Source organism: Schistocerca piceifrons, chromosome 1 (assembly GCF_021461385.2).
Source record: "Schistocerca piceifrons isolate TAMUIC-IGC-003096 chromosome 1, iqSchPice1.1, whole genome shotgun sequence".
NCBI lineage: Eukaryota > Metazoa > Arthropoda > Insecta > Orthoptera > Acrididae > Schistocerca > Schistocerca piceifrons.
Window position 1 is genome coordinate 1,003,582,383 of NC_060138.1, and position 12,190 is coordinate 1,003,594,572.

Genomic DNA, 12,190 nt, shown 5'->3' on the forward strand with positions numbered 1-12,190 from the left:
AGCGAGCTTGCTGAAAGAATTCCTTGAACTTTTTTCTGAAGGTTTAGGCAAGGCTAACGATTTTGTTGCAGATATTACTATGGAAGACAATGCTCAGCAGAAATTTTGCTAGACCAGAACTGTTCCTATTGCATTATGGGACAAGGTCGCTGCTGAACGTAAGGAAATGCAAGATAGCAGAGCTATTGCGCCCATACAAGCTAGTCAATGGGCAAGTCTAATGGCTTTGCTCCCCAAACCTTTAGATCGCATTCGCCTCTGTGTTGACTTTAAGTCTACAGCCAACCCACAAACTGTGATTGATACTTATCTACTGTCATGCCCTGAGGATCTCATGTACAAATTAGGCAGTGGTCGTTACTATTCAGAAACTGATATGCACGACGCATATCTTCAAATACCACTAGATGAAGAATCTCAAAAAGAGTGTCTTGTGAACACTCATTTGAGCTTGTTTAAATATTTCCGTTTGCCTTTTGGCAGTGCTTCCGCACCAGCCATTTACCAACGGTATTTAGAACAGCTGACGTTATTTGGAACAGCTGACTGCTCAAGTACCAAACTGTTCAAACTATTTGGACGATATTGTCGTAGCAGGTCGTACAACTGTAGAACACATTGCAAATTTGCGTGCTTTCTTTCGTGTGTTACCTGTTGCAGGATTAAAGTGTAGACTGGATAAGGGTGAATTTTTTAAAAATCTGAGTTGCAGTATCTTGGTCATGTCATAACAGTCAAGGTGTACATCTCTTCAGTCACATTTGTTAGCCATACGTGATCTGCCAGTGTCTCGCAATGTCACAGAATTGCAGTCAATATTACGGAAAATGAGCTGTTATATTCGGCTCATACTGAATGTTGCACAAATCGTAGCTTCATCGCATCGCTTGCGTCTCAAGAACGTCCTCTTTGTTTGGACAGATGAGTGCCAAGAAGGTTTTCAAAAACTTAAAGATGCATTGCTCAGTGATCGACGTTTGGTGCAATTTGATCACGACCAACTAGTAGTGATGCAAGTTCCCGGTTCCTCTTACGGAATCGGTGCAGTGCTTTCGCACAGATTTGGTGATAAAGACAGACTCATCGTTTTCGCATCAAAAGTATTGCCCGAAGCTCAGTGTAACTATTCACAAATAGAGAAAGAGGCATTGGCTATGGTGTATGGTGTATTTCACCACCTTTTTATGGCAGAAAATTCTACTCAGTAACGGATCACAAGCCATTGCAATCTGTTTCATACGATGCAGCCGATTCCTGTACGAACTGCCAAAAAATTGCAAAGATGGTCTTTGTTGTTGTCTCAATACCAGTATGGGATTGTATATCGTCCGACAGCTCAACATGGCAATGCGGACGAACTTTCCCGTTTTACGTGAGCGATCACCTTCACCATTTCAGATTCGAGCACGCTCCCAAATATCGACTTATCACACACTCCGAAGTAGCATCGCTTCCCACACACCTCATTTTCTCGCACCATTTCCTGTATTCCTGAAAGATGTTAGGACGCTATAGTGCATCCGCACTAAAGATATCATAGCAAGCAAGCTTATAGATATACTACACACATGTGGGATCTAATCTGCCAGATATGTCAGACAGAACAGAAACAAATGTGTTTTTTATATTTTTATGTGATAGAGGTCCAATAATTATCAACCTCCCTCGGAATATTTATGCTTACTTCCCCTGTATCCAAAAAAGCTTTGGTGTCTGTTGTGTAAGCTTGACTGCCATTATGTCTTCGGTTTGGATGCACGACAGGGTCCCAGCATCTTATGGGAATACAGGAAATGCTGCGAGCAAATGAGGTAAATAGACAGGGCCGATACTTTGAGTGTGCCATAAGTTGAGAATTTGGGTCGGATGGAGAGTGTGCTCGGATAACCGAGGCGGTTAAGGCGACTGCTCACGTAAACCGTTAATCTGGGTCTGAGTCTCCTTCTGGCACAAATTTTCAGCTTTCTCCACTGAACTATTTCAATGGCCAATCGTGGCTGATGTCCGTACCTGAATCGAACTGTTGATACTTACAACCGATTTATCAAAATAACAGTGGTGTCTGTTCTGTTGGACATGTGGGGCAGAACTGGCATATACACTCCTGGAAATTGAAATAAGAACACCGTGAATTCATTGTCCCAGGAAGGGGAAACTTTATTGACACATTCCTGGGGTCAGATACATCACATGATCACACTGACAGAACCACAGGCACATAGACACAGGCAACAGAGCATGCACAATGTCGGCACTAGTACAGTGTATATCCACCTTTCGCAGCAATGCAGGCTGCTATTCTCCCATGGAGACGATCGTAGAGATGCTGGATGTAGTCCTGTGGAACGGCTTGCCATGTCATTTCCACCTGGCGCCTCAGTTGGACCAGCGTTCGTGCTGGACGTGCAGACCGCGTGAGACGACGCTTCATCCAGTCCCAAACATGCTCAATGGGGGACAGATCCGGAGATCTTGCTGGCCAGGGTAGTTGACTTACACCTTCTAGAGCACGTTGGGTGGCACGGGATACATGCGGACGTGCATTGTCCTGTTGGAACAGCAAGTTCCCTTGCCGGTCTAGGAATGGTAGAACGATGGGTTCGATGACGGTTTGGATGTACCGTGCACTATTCAGTGTCCCCTCGACGATCACCAGTGGTGTACGGCCAGTGTAGGAGATCGCTCCCCACACCATGATGCCGGGTGTTGGCCCTGTGTGCCTCGGTCGTATGCAGTCCTGATTGTGGCGCTCACCTGCACGGCGCCAAACACGCATACGACCATCATTGGCACCAAGCCAGAAGCGACTCTCATCGCTGAAGACGACACGTCTCCATTCGTCCCTCCATTCACGCCTGTCGCGACACCACTGGAGGCGGGCTGCACGATGTTGGGGCGTGAGCGGAAGACGGCCTAACGGTGTGCGGGACCGTAGCCCAGCTTCATGGAGACGGTTGCGAATGGTCCTCGCCGATACCCCAGGAGCAACAGTGTCCCTAATTTGCTGGGAAGTGGCGGTGCGGTCCCCTACGGCACTGCGTAGGATCCTACGGTCTTGGCGTGCATCCGTTCGTCGCTGCGGTCCGGTCCCAGGTCGATGGGCACGTGCACCTTCCGCCGACCACTGGCGACAACATCGATGTACTGTGGAGACCTCACGCCCCACGTGTTGAGCAATTCGGCGGTACGTCCACCTGGCCTCCCGCATGCCCACTATACGCCCTCGCTCAAAGTCCGTCAACTGCACATACGGTTCACGTCCACGCTGTCGCGGCATGCTACCAGTGTTAAAGACTGCGATGGAGCTCCGTATGCCACGGCAAACTGGCTGACACTGACGGCGGCGGTGCACAAATGCTGCGCAGCTAGCGCCATTCGACGGCCAACACCGCGGTTCCTGGTGTGTCCGCTGTGCCGTGCGTGTGATCATTGCTTGTACAGCCCTCTCGCAGTGTTCGGAGCAAGTATGGTGGGTCTGACACACCGGTGTCAATGTGTTCTTTTTTCCATTTCCAGGAGTGTATAAGAGGTGACTATTTTTAAAAATAATTTAATTTTATGACCGAAACGTGACAGATCCCTTTCGTTTTTACTTCTCATAAAATTACATTTTACCCCATAGTGAGTAATTAGCCCCGGTAATACTAGTGTATTCGAAATAAAGTGCAGGACTCAAGAAGTCGGACCGTTCAAATTTTTTACGCATAATAATGTTGTATTTGTTGTGGTGTTGTGTCATCTGTAACCAATAAGCTGACAAAAATGCATGACAGAAATCACGATGAGTTTGACAGTCTCAAGCTGCTTCACCCTCGAGATAGCTGCACATAAATTCTAATTTATTACCATTTGGTCACGTTAGCGGAAGAGAATTATCAAATTGCTGTAGTCACTCCTTTAGGTTTATCTTGTTACCAAGACTTTGGAATATTTTAAACTTCCTAACATTGAGAAAATGTTTGTAATGAAGCCCATCATTCTTATGGGTGCACGAATTTTCTCTCACACCGCAAGTTGCATCCCAGCTATCTTGTCCCCGAGAAGCGTTATGTTCTTGAGTAAGCTCTCCCACATGCAATGAGTTAGCGTTCTCATCAGAATTTCCAAAATGAAAACTGTCATGCCCACTATCATAATCAACCCGAACGATTTTATTTTCCAAGTGAGGGAAATGTTCATGAATTTGCTTAACCCCCTGCTTTTGTTGCAAATTAATGTTCATTTCACCTAGTTTGAAATGTGTCAACGATTGAAATCCTTCAGTATCAATAAACTGGACTGGATGAGAGTCAGAATTTTTATCAGAATTGGTGAGCAGTTGTGTCATACTTGCAGTCAGTCCTTCTGTTTGTTTTGTAACTGAATTAAATGTTGATGAATCTTTAGTGGATGGGTTCCAGACTGTAATTTAAATGCTTCTAATTCTCGTTTACATGTATTATACTGACTCTCTTGTCCTTTCAGCAATGAAGTTTCAACACTATCTACACTGCTAGAAAGAAATTAGTACTCCCTTTTAGAGCTTCCCAATTCACTCTAGATTTATTGTTGCAACACTGAATATGGAGTACATGAAAAGTTTAATTTTACAGATTAATATCGCAAGGGGATCTGAGGTACCAGGTATCTCCCCATGCTGAAACACTCATAATATTACATGGTGTAGCCTCCAGAGGCAGCAATGCAGGCCCTGATTCCGCCATCCACTCGATCGTTCAGATGGGATACGTTATGACGCGTCTGATCGACCTGTTCATGTAGTTCTGTAACGGTTATTGACTGACGAATCACATGCGTCTCTTCTTATCCAATTATATTGCACACATACTCTATTGGAGATGCCCTGAGATTGTGCTCGCCAGCGAAGTTGCTGCACGTCTTGAAGAGCACGTTGAGTCTCACAGTCAATGAGTGGGCGAGCATTATCTTGTTGGAATAACACATAACCTTCCTACTGCAAGAACGACAAAAGAACGAGTCTAACAACATTCTGCACGTACTGAATGGTGGTTAGCGTTCCCTCCAGAAACACCAAAGGTGAACGAGAGTTGCAGCTCATCACGACCCAGACCATAAGGCACGGGATAGGGCCGCGTGCATTGGACGATTGTACTCAACGAGACAATACCCACTGTGCCATTTCTCTGGCGCGTTGCGTATCCGGCACTCTCGAGAGCGACTTGTATTTCTGTTTCCGTCTGGTTCGGCCTGCGCAGGCGCTGAGGCGGCTGCTGCCCTCTGGAGCGTTTTCCGCGGAGGGGCCGCATGCGCTCGGCTCGGCAGTTGAATTCACACCGAGCTGGTGGTATTTTGCCTTCCGCCCCGGCACGGAGGTGTGGTCTCGTTGTTGGCGGGCCTCGTTGATTTGGCCGTTGGGCGGCGTGGCGTGTTGGTGACGTGCTGTAGGGGACAACTGATGGATCCCCGCACGCCATCGCTCGATATTCTCCGCCTCTGAAAAGGGTGCCACGATATCGCTTGGGTTTCCGCTACCGCGAGTTGTAAGGACTGCAGGGCAGGCTTTCTGTGTGTTTGCTCTGTCCGGCCTGCGTGGCGGGGTTCGTTTCACCTTACTTCAGCTGTTGTTTATATTTCCTGCGTGATTCCGTTTTGGCCGGAGTCTAGGTGTCGAGTTTTCTGCTGGTGTGTACCCGGTCGTCGCCCCCGTTTTCCCGCCCGGGGGGCAGCCGCATCTGTTGGTGGGAATTATTTGGCAGTGGGTGTTTTGCGTGGACCCGGTGTGCTCACGCGCCCTGATTCTGATTTGAAATTACTGTGGTCAGGCTGGCTCGGTTGCTGGTGTGTGTGTTATTGGTTTTCTGGCTTGCTGGGGACTGCGCGCGCGCCTGTTCCGTTTTGTGATGTGGCAGCAGTCTGATATTTTTATGTTTGCTTGTTAAGTTGCTAGCAATTGCTTTTAACCCTGTGCTTACTTATTTTTATTTAAATTGCTGGGCATTGTCATTTGTTTGTTCTTTTACCTTTATTTATTTGTAGTGTCAATTAAGCCTAAGACGATGTCCAAGGTGCTAGCAAATGATTTTAACCTCGTGTGTGCTTAATCCTATTTAAATTCTTGGGCATTGCAATTTGCTTGTTCTTTTACTCTTATTTATTTGTTGTGCCAGTTAGCCCTAAGATGATGTCAGACCTTGGTATCTGTCAACCTTATTTTGGCTACTAGCGCTCAGGTGCAATTTTGCCGGGCCTATCCCGGATTTGTCATTAATTGAGATCCTTTTATACTGTATTTTTAGTAGTAGGTTTGGCAAGTGCACTTGCGTATGTTATTTTTTATGTCCCCCCCCCTCCCTCCCCCCTTCTTCCTCCTTCGCGTAAACTGATTTTGGTAAGACTGCTAGGTGGCCTGTGTTCTTTTATTACCTATGTAAGTTTGCACGCTGCCGCAGTCGTAACATGTTTTGACCGGCAAGCGGCCCATGTTGGCTAGAGTTTGAATGTGGTCAGCGCTGTTGATATTTATTATTTGAGCTAGTCATGTACGTGTTGTAGTGTTAAGGGTTTTAGGGCATTTTTAATTGAGATACCTTTATGAAATTTTATCACTCTTTTAAAGAAGGTGTAGGAAGGAGTAACTTCGACAGAAAATTTAATTGTAAATTATACATTTATGCTTCACATTATAAAATTTAACTTATTAGGTGAAAGTATGTAGTTTAATGCACAATGATTATTTGTTAATGTATCAAATTGTAAACAGTTTTGAAGTTTAGCTATTCACCTGTGGCATATAACATTTTTATTACCTCGTATTGTAAGCAGCTTGATTTGTTTGTGTCACTGTAACCTGAAAACCACAGTGTAATTTATTACAATTAATTAATTGTTTTGGGGAAATAAACCTTGAATTGTATGTCCCCTTTTCATTAACCGAATCCCATCCAAATCGTCCGCTCACCCACCTGGTCTACGACGTACGCGCGTACGACCGTCCCTTGCCTGCAGGCAGAATCTGCTATCAGCACTGAAGATCACAACGCGCTATTCTATCTTCCAAGTGATCCTCTTGCGGCACCAGTCGAGCTTGTCACGTCGAAGCTGTGGCTTGAGTGGAAGATGGGCTGGAGGTGTACATGCCCGTAGTGTCGCTGCTAATAACCAGTTCACAACGGCTGATATGTATGGGCTCACAAACCTTCGTATCAGCGCTGCGGTAGCTGTATGATCTGTCACTGCTGCCCTAACAGTACGACGATCCTGGTGGGCATCTGTGCTCGTCTACGAATGAGAGAATGTTCACGTGACCACTGTCGACACCACTGCTGTACAATTGACAGCATGTCCAACCTGCTTTTCAGTTCACCGAAAGGACCATGCTGCCAAACGGAAGACCACAATTTCACTCCCTTCAAACTCGTTCAGTTGGCTGCAGGGAGCACGAGAGCATTCCGTGCATGGTTGCCTTCTTGCTTCACACGCTTGCTCCACACTGAACCTTCTGGCTGTGAGCATTCCTTATTAAACGCACATCCCTTATCTCCCATGTGGTATACGCCGTCATCGGATAAAAGTCGACGTCTTCTTTCGAGACGGTCTAATTTTTTTTCGAGCAATATATATGTTCAAATCTGGACTGTACTCTGCTCATCTCGGATTTGAGTTCTTCGCACATTTTTCTGCTAATCTGCACTGACATTTCATCAAAGTTGCCAAAATATAATCCGTGAAGTTTTCGTTGTTCACTTATAGACACCTAGTGTTATTCTCTTCTAAGCTTTTAACAATATTCTCTTCCTGTATTTTGATATTTTCTTCCTACGTTTTACTACTTTTTTTACCTCCGTGAGCTCTTTATTACATTCTTTCATTTCTTCAATATGTTGTTTATCGCTTTCCTTCATTTCTTTACCCAACTCAGTCAGATTAGTTAATATAATATCCATATTCCCATGTGGATGATTACTAACTGAAGAGGAAGAGGTTACATCAGTCTACATAAGTTACAGTGGGTCCTTCGTGCCAACGTCTGCATTACTACTGAAAAATGGAGAAGGTGTGTCAGTTTGCACTGAACCCTCAGACACTGAACTGGAATGTTGTGACACTTCACGTCCTACAGAATTCCAGTATGGAATCTGTATTGTATTCTCATGTTCATCTCTAAGTATTAAAAGGTGACTGATCATATTTTTCTACCATAGGCACTCCTACTTCACTTGAACCACTAATCTGAGAAGGTCTTTGTTCAGTCATCGTTTCTACATTTAATAACTCATTGGCAGCAGCTTCCCCTAGCCCTCTCTCACCTGATTTGGGTTTAGTGGTTCTTGTTATTTTACTTGCGATAGACTCCACAATGAGTGACACTCACAAATATCCCAACACAAGCACTCAATAATTACTGTACACAAATAATTGCTGAAACAACAAGCAACTCCACAACAGACCTAAGAATCAACAATAGTACAGGAAAATGCTAGCAATGCTCATCTCCCAAAACATAAACATGCTAGAGAAAATGCAAATGTATTGTATAGACTGCCACCAACACAGAAACGAATATTCAGTGTAACATCGACCACGAATCACTACCTAACTACATATTACTATAGGCCAACAGTAACGTTCAGCGGAACCAAACAACGCTTAAAAGACAATACATTCTCTAAAACATCAAGTAAGCTAAAACCTTTTATACTAGGCTGTTACATAATATTTCTTTCTCAATTACGACGCTGTGCGGTGCGGAAACTCTTCTGTTATTAGTATCACATGAAAAATAAATTAACAAATTAAGGCGTGTAAATAGTCTTTCGTTGTAAATGCATTTGCAGAGCATGACTTTTCATCGAACTGCTGAATCAGAAACTACCGATAAGATAGTATCGTAAGCAGGACCGCTGACAGATGAAGCTAGTCTGCTGCTACTTGAAACTATGAGTGACAAAATCTCTTACTTAAGAATGTTGCTTATTATCATTACTATGTTCATTAAAGGAAAAAATCGCAACACCAAAAAATAATTGATCTAGAGGTATGAAATTTCAGAAATATATTTGCCGTATTTAAGTTATTAACATTGGGACATAACAGATTAATGTAAGTGAAAGATAAGCCATTGCAAATGTGAAATGCTGGTATATTAATAATCAGTGTAGCGGCCGGAATGGTGAATGTAAGCATGCAAACGTGCATGTACTGTGTTGTACAGGTGCCAGATGCCAGTTTGTAGGATGGACTTCCATGCCTGTTGCACTTGGTCGCTCAATACAGAGACGGTGAAAGATGGTTGTGGATGACGGTGGAGTTAACGTCCGATGATGATGCCCCACATGTGCTCAATTGGAAACAGATCTGATCATCGAGCCCGCCAAGACAAGAAGACAATCTTTAGAGCATGATGGGTTACAAGAGCCGTACGTGGGCGAGCTTTTACCTGTTGGAACTCACCCCCTGAAATGCTATTGATTCATTGCAGAACAACAGGCCCAATCACCATACTAACGTGCAAATTTTCCGTCATAGTGCGTGGGACAACCACGCGAGTGCTTCTGCTGTCATACGAAATCGCACCGTAGATCATGTTACCAGGTGTAAGTCCAGTGTGTCTAGCACGCATACGGGTAGGTTTCAGGCCCTTAATTGGCCTCCTTCTAATCAACACATCACTGGCATCGAGATAGAATCAGCTTCCACCAGAAAACACAACAGACGTCCACCTGCCCTCCAATGAGCTTTCGTCCGACACCACAGAAGTCGCATATAGAGATGGGTCGAACTCGTTCATTCCCGTGAACTACTTCATTCATTTCACGCTTTGCCGTGAAGCGTTCAAATGAAGTAGTTCATTCATGAAGCACGGAAGCCTGGCGAAGTTGCACAGTTCGCTGCTCAACCGCGGCTACGCTCGCTTCGCCTCGCTCGTACAATAAAGCTTCGTAATACTTCATAATTTTACCAACAGATGGTCGAACTATGCAGTAACGTGCACGCAACGTTTTACGCTCTTACAGCGTCTGAGTTGAATAGAGCATAGTCTAAGGGGGCAAAGGAAAGCTAAATAGAGAAGCCAGGTCCCATATAAAGAAGGTATTACATTTAATCTTGCTCGACATTTTCTCATGAAGCGCCCAAAAAAGTCTTTATCTGCCAAATGAAACTTTATTTGTTGTATTCATGGACTGAAAAGTAGGACTACCACCGAAATGCAGTCCAATTTTATGTTCCTTTTAAAATTTAATCCAAAATAGAATGAGTATGTTTACGACTGTCAGAAAGTCTATATACCTACGTTAAGTAATTATTCAGAAGTTTTCCTGTAGATTTTATTTTTGTTGAGAATAATAACCCTCCAACGAAAACTGTCACATCTTTCAGTGTTATTAACAAACCTTTTATTTTCATGCTCACACAGCCAGCCTCTTCTTTTGTATCTTTAATATTCATTTGTCTTCAAGCGCTGCCAACGGTAGGCTACCCGTAGACGCGAAGTTTAACTGCACGAACAGTCATGGGTAATAATGTCAGCACTGCAGGAAGCAGCTGACGCTGCCTTCCCCTTGCCCATCACCTCCACAACCCCTCGTAAACTTGTCGTTCCCCACAAACACCGAGCGATTCGTCGACAGGTCGTAGAGGGAGGACTGACGTGAAGGGAGGATGAGTGACGTAGCGCTGATGTGGTGGGAGAGGGAGAGGGGAGGAGAGTGAGTGAACTAGAAAAAAGTGTGAAGTGTGCTATCTGTGAAGAGTTTGAAGTACCAGTTCATTGAAATTGAGTGGTTAGTTCACACTTCACTGGAGTGAAGCGTTCATTTGAACGACTCATCACTAGTCGCATATGGCTGCTGACTGGGGTCAGCAGAACGCATGCTACATGGTACCTGGCACGGAGCTGTCCTTCAAGTAATCGATTGGTAACTGTTCATTGTGTCACTGTGGTACCAACTGCTGCTCAAATTATTCCTGCAGACGCAGTACGATGCGCCAGAGCCATACGCCGAACACGGTAGCGCCATGTGACCATCCGGAGCGTGGTCTTCTTGAGACCGTACATTCTAGTTACCACCGCTGCTAATAATCACATACAGTGGCTACATTCCTGTCAAGTGTTACTATAGTATCGCAGAAGAAATATCCAGCTTCTCATAGACCTATTACACGTTGAAACTCAGTGAGGTGATGATAATGCTGTCTTTGTCGCCTTAAAGGCATTCTTGACGAAGATCAACTAAACACGCCCAGACTCAAAGGTAGCTGTCACAACCGTTACAGCTTGTATTTAAAGCAAACTTGATTTGTATCCTTATACTGAGGCTACTATCTCCGCTCTTATGTGATTGGCGCGACATTTGAATGACATCATCTTTTGCCGGCCGGGGTGGCCGAGCGGTTCTAGGCGCTACAGTCTGAAACCGCGCGACCGCTACGGTCGCAGGTTTGAATCCTGCCTCGGGCACGGATGTGTGTGATGTCCTCAGGTTAGTTAGGTTTAAGTAGTTCTAAGTTCTTGGGGACTGATGACATCAGATGTTAAGTCCCATATTGCTCAGAGCCATTTGAACCATTTGACATCATCTTTCATATGTATAAACATGCCTACCAATTTTCGTTTATGTCGCACAACCTCTTCTTGGTGTTGTGATTTTTCTCCCGTCACTATAGTTTGTACACTTTAGCAGTAGTATGAACTTTTCTGTTACGGTTTTTGTTACTATTAGGCTACTATATAGTTTGTACACACTAGCAATAAGATGAACTTTTATGTTTCTACAAGAATACACTGTCTTACTATATTACTCGCCATGTGGAAACAAATACTATAAATTCCGATTACGGAGTCGCCATGTTCTCTGATCTAGAACAGCCTTTTTTACCGTATTTCTGAACACGAACATTACCTGCGTAAATTACTGTCGTTGTGTGTGATTCCATTTCCTCTTAACTGATTCTGACTATCTGTAACTGAAACTGGATACAAATTATAGCCGTCCGCAACTCGTGGTCGTGCGGTAGCGTTCTCGCTTCCCACGCCCGGGTTCCCGGGTTCGATTCCCGGCGGGGTCAGGGATTTTCTCTGCCTCGTGATGACTGGGTGTTGTGTGCTGTCCTTAGGTTAGTTAGGTTTAAGTGGTTCTAAGTTCTAGGGGACTGATGACCATAGCTGTTAAGTCCCATAGTGCTCAGAGCCATTTGAACCATTTGAACAAAATATGGCTATCAACAGTAA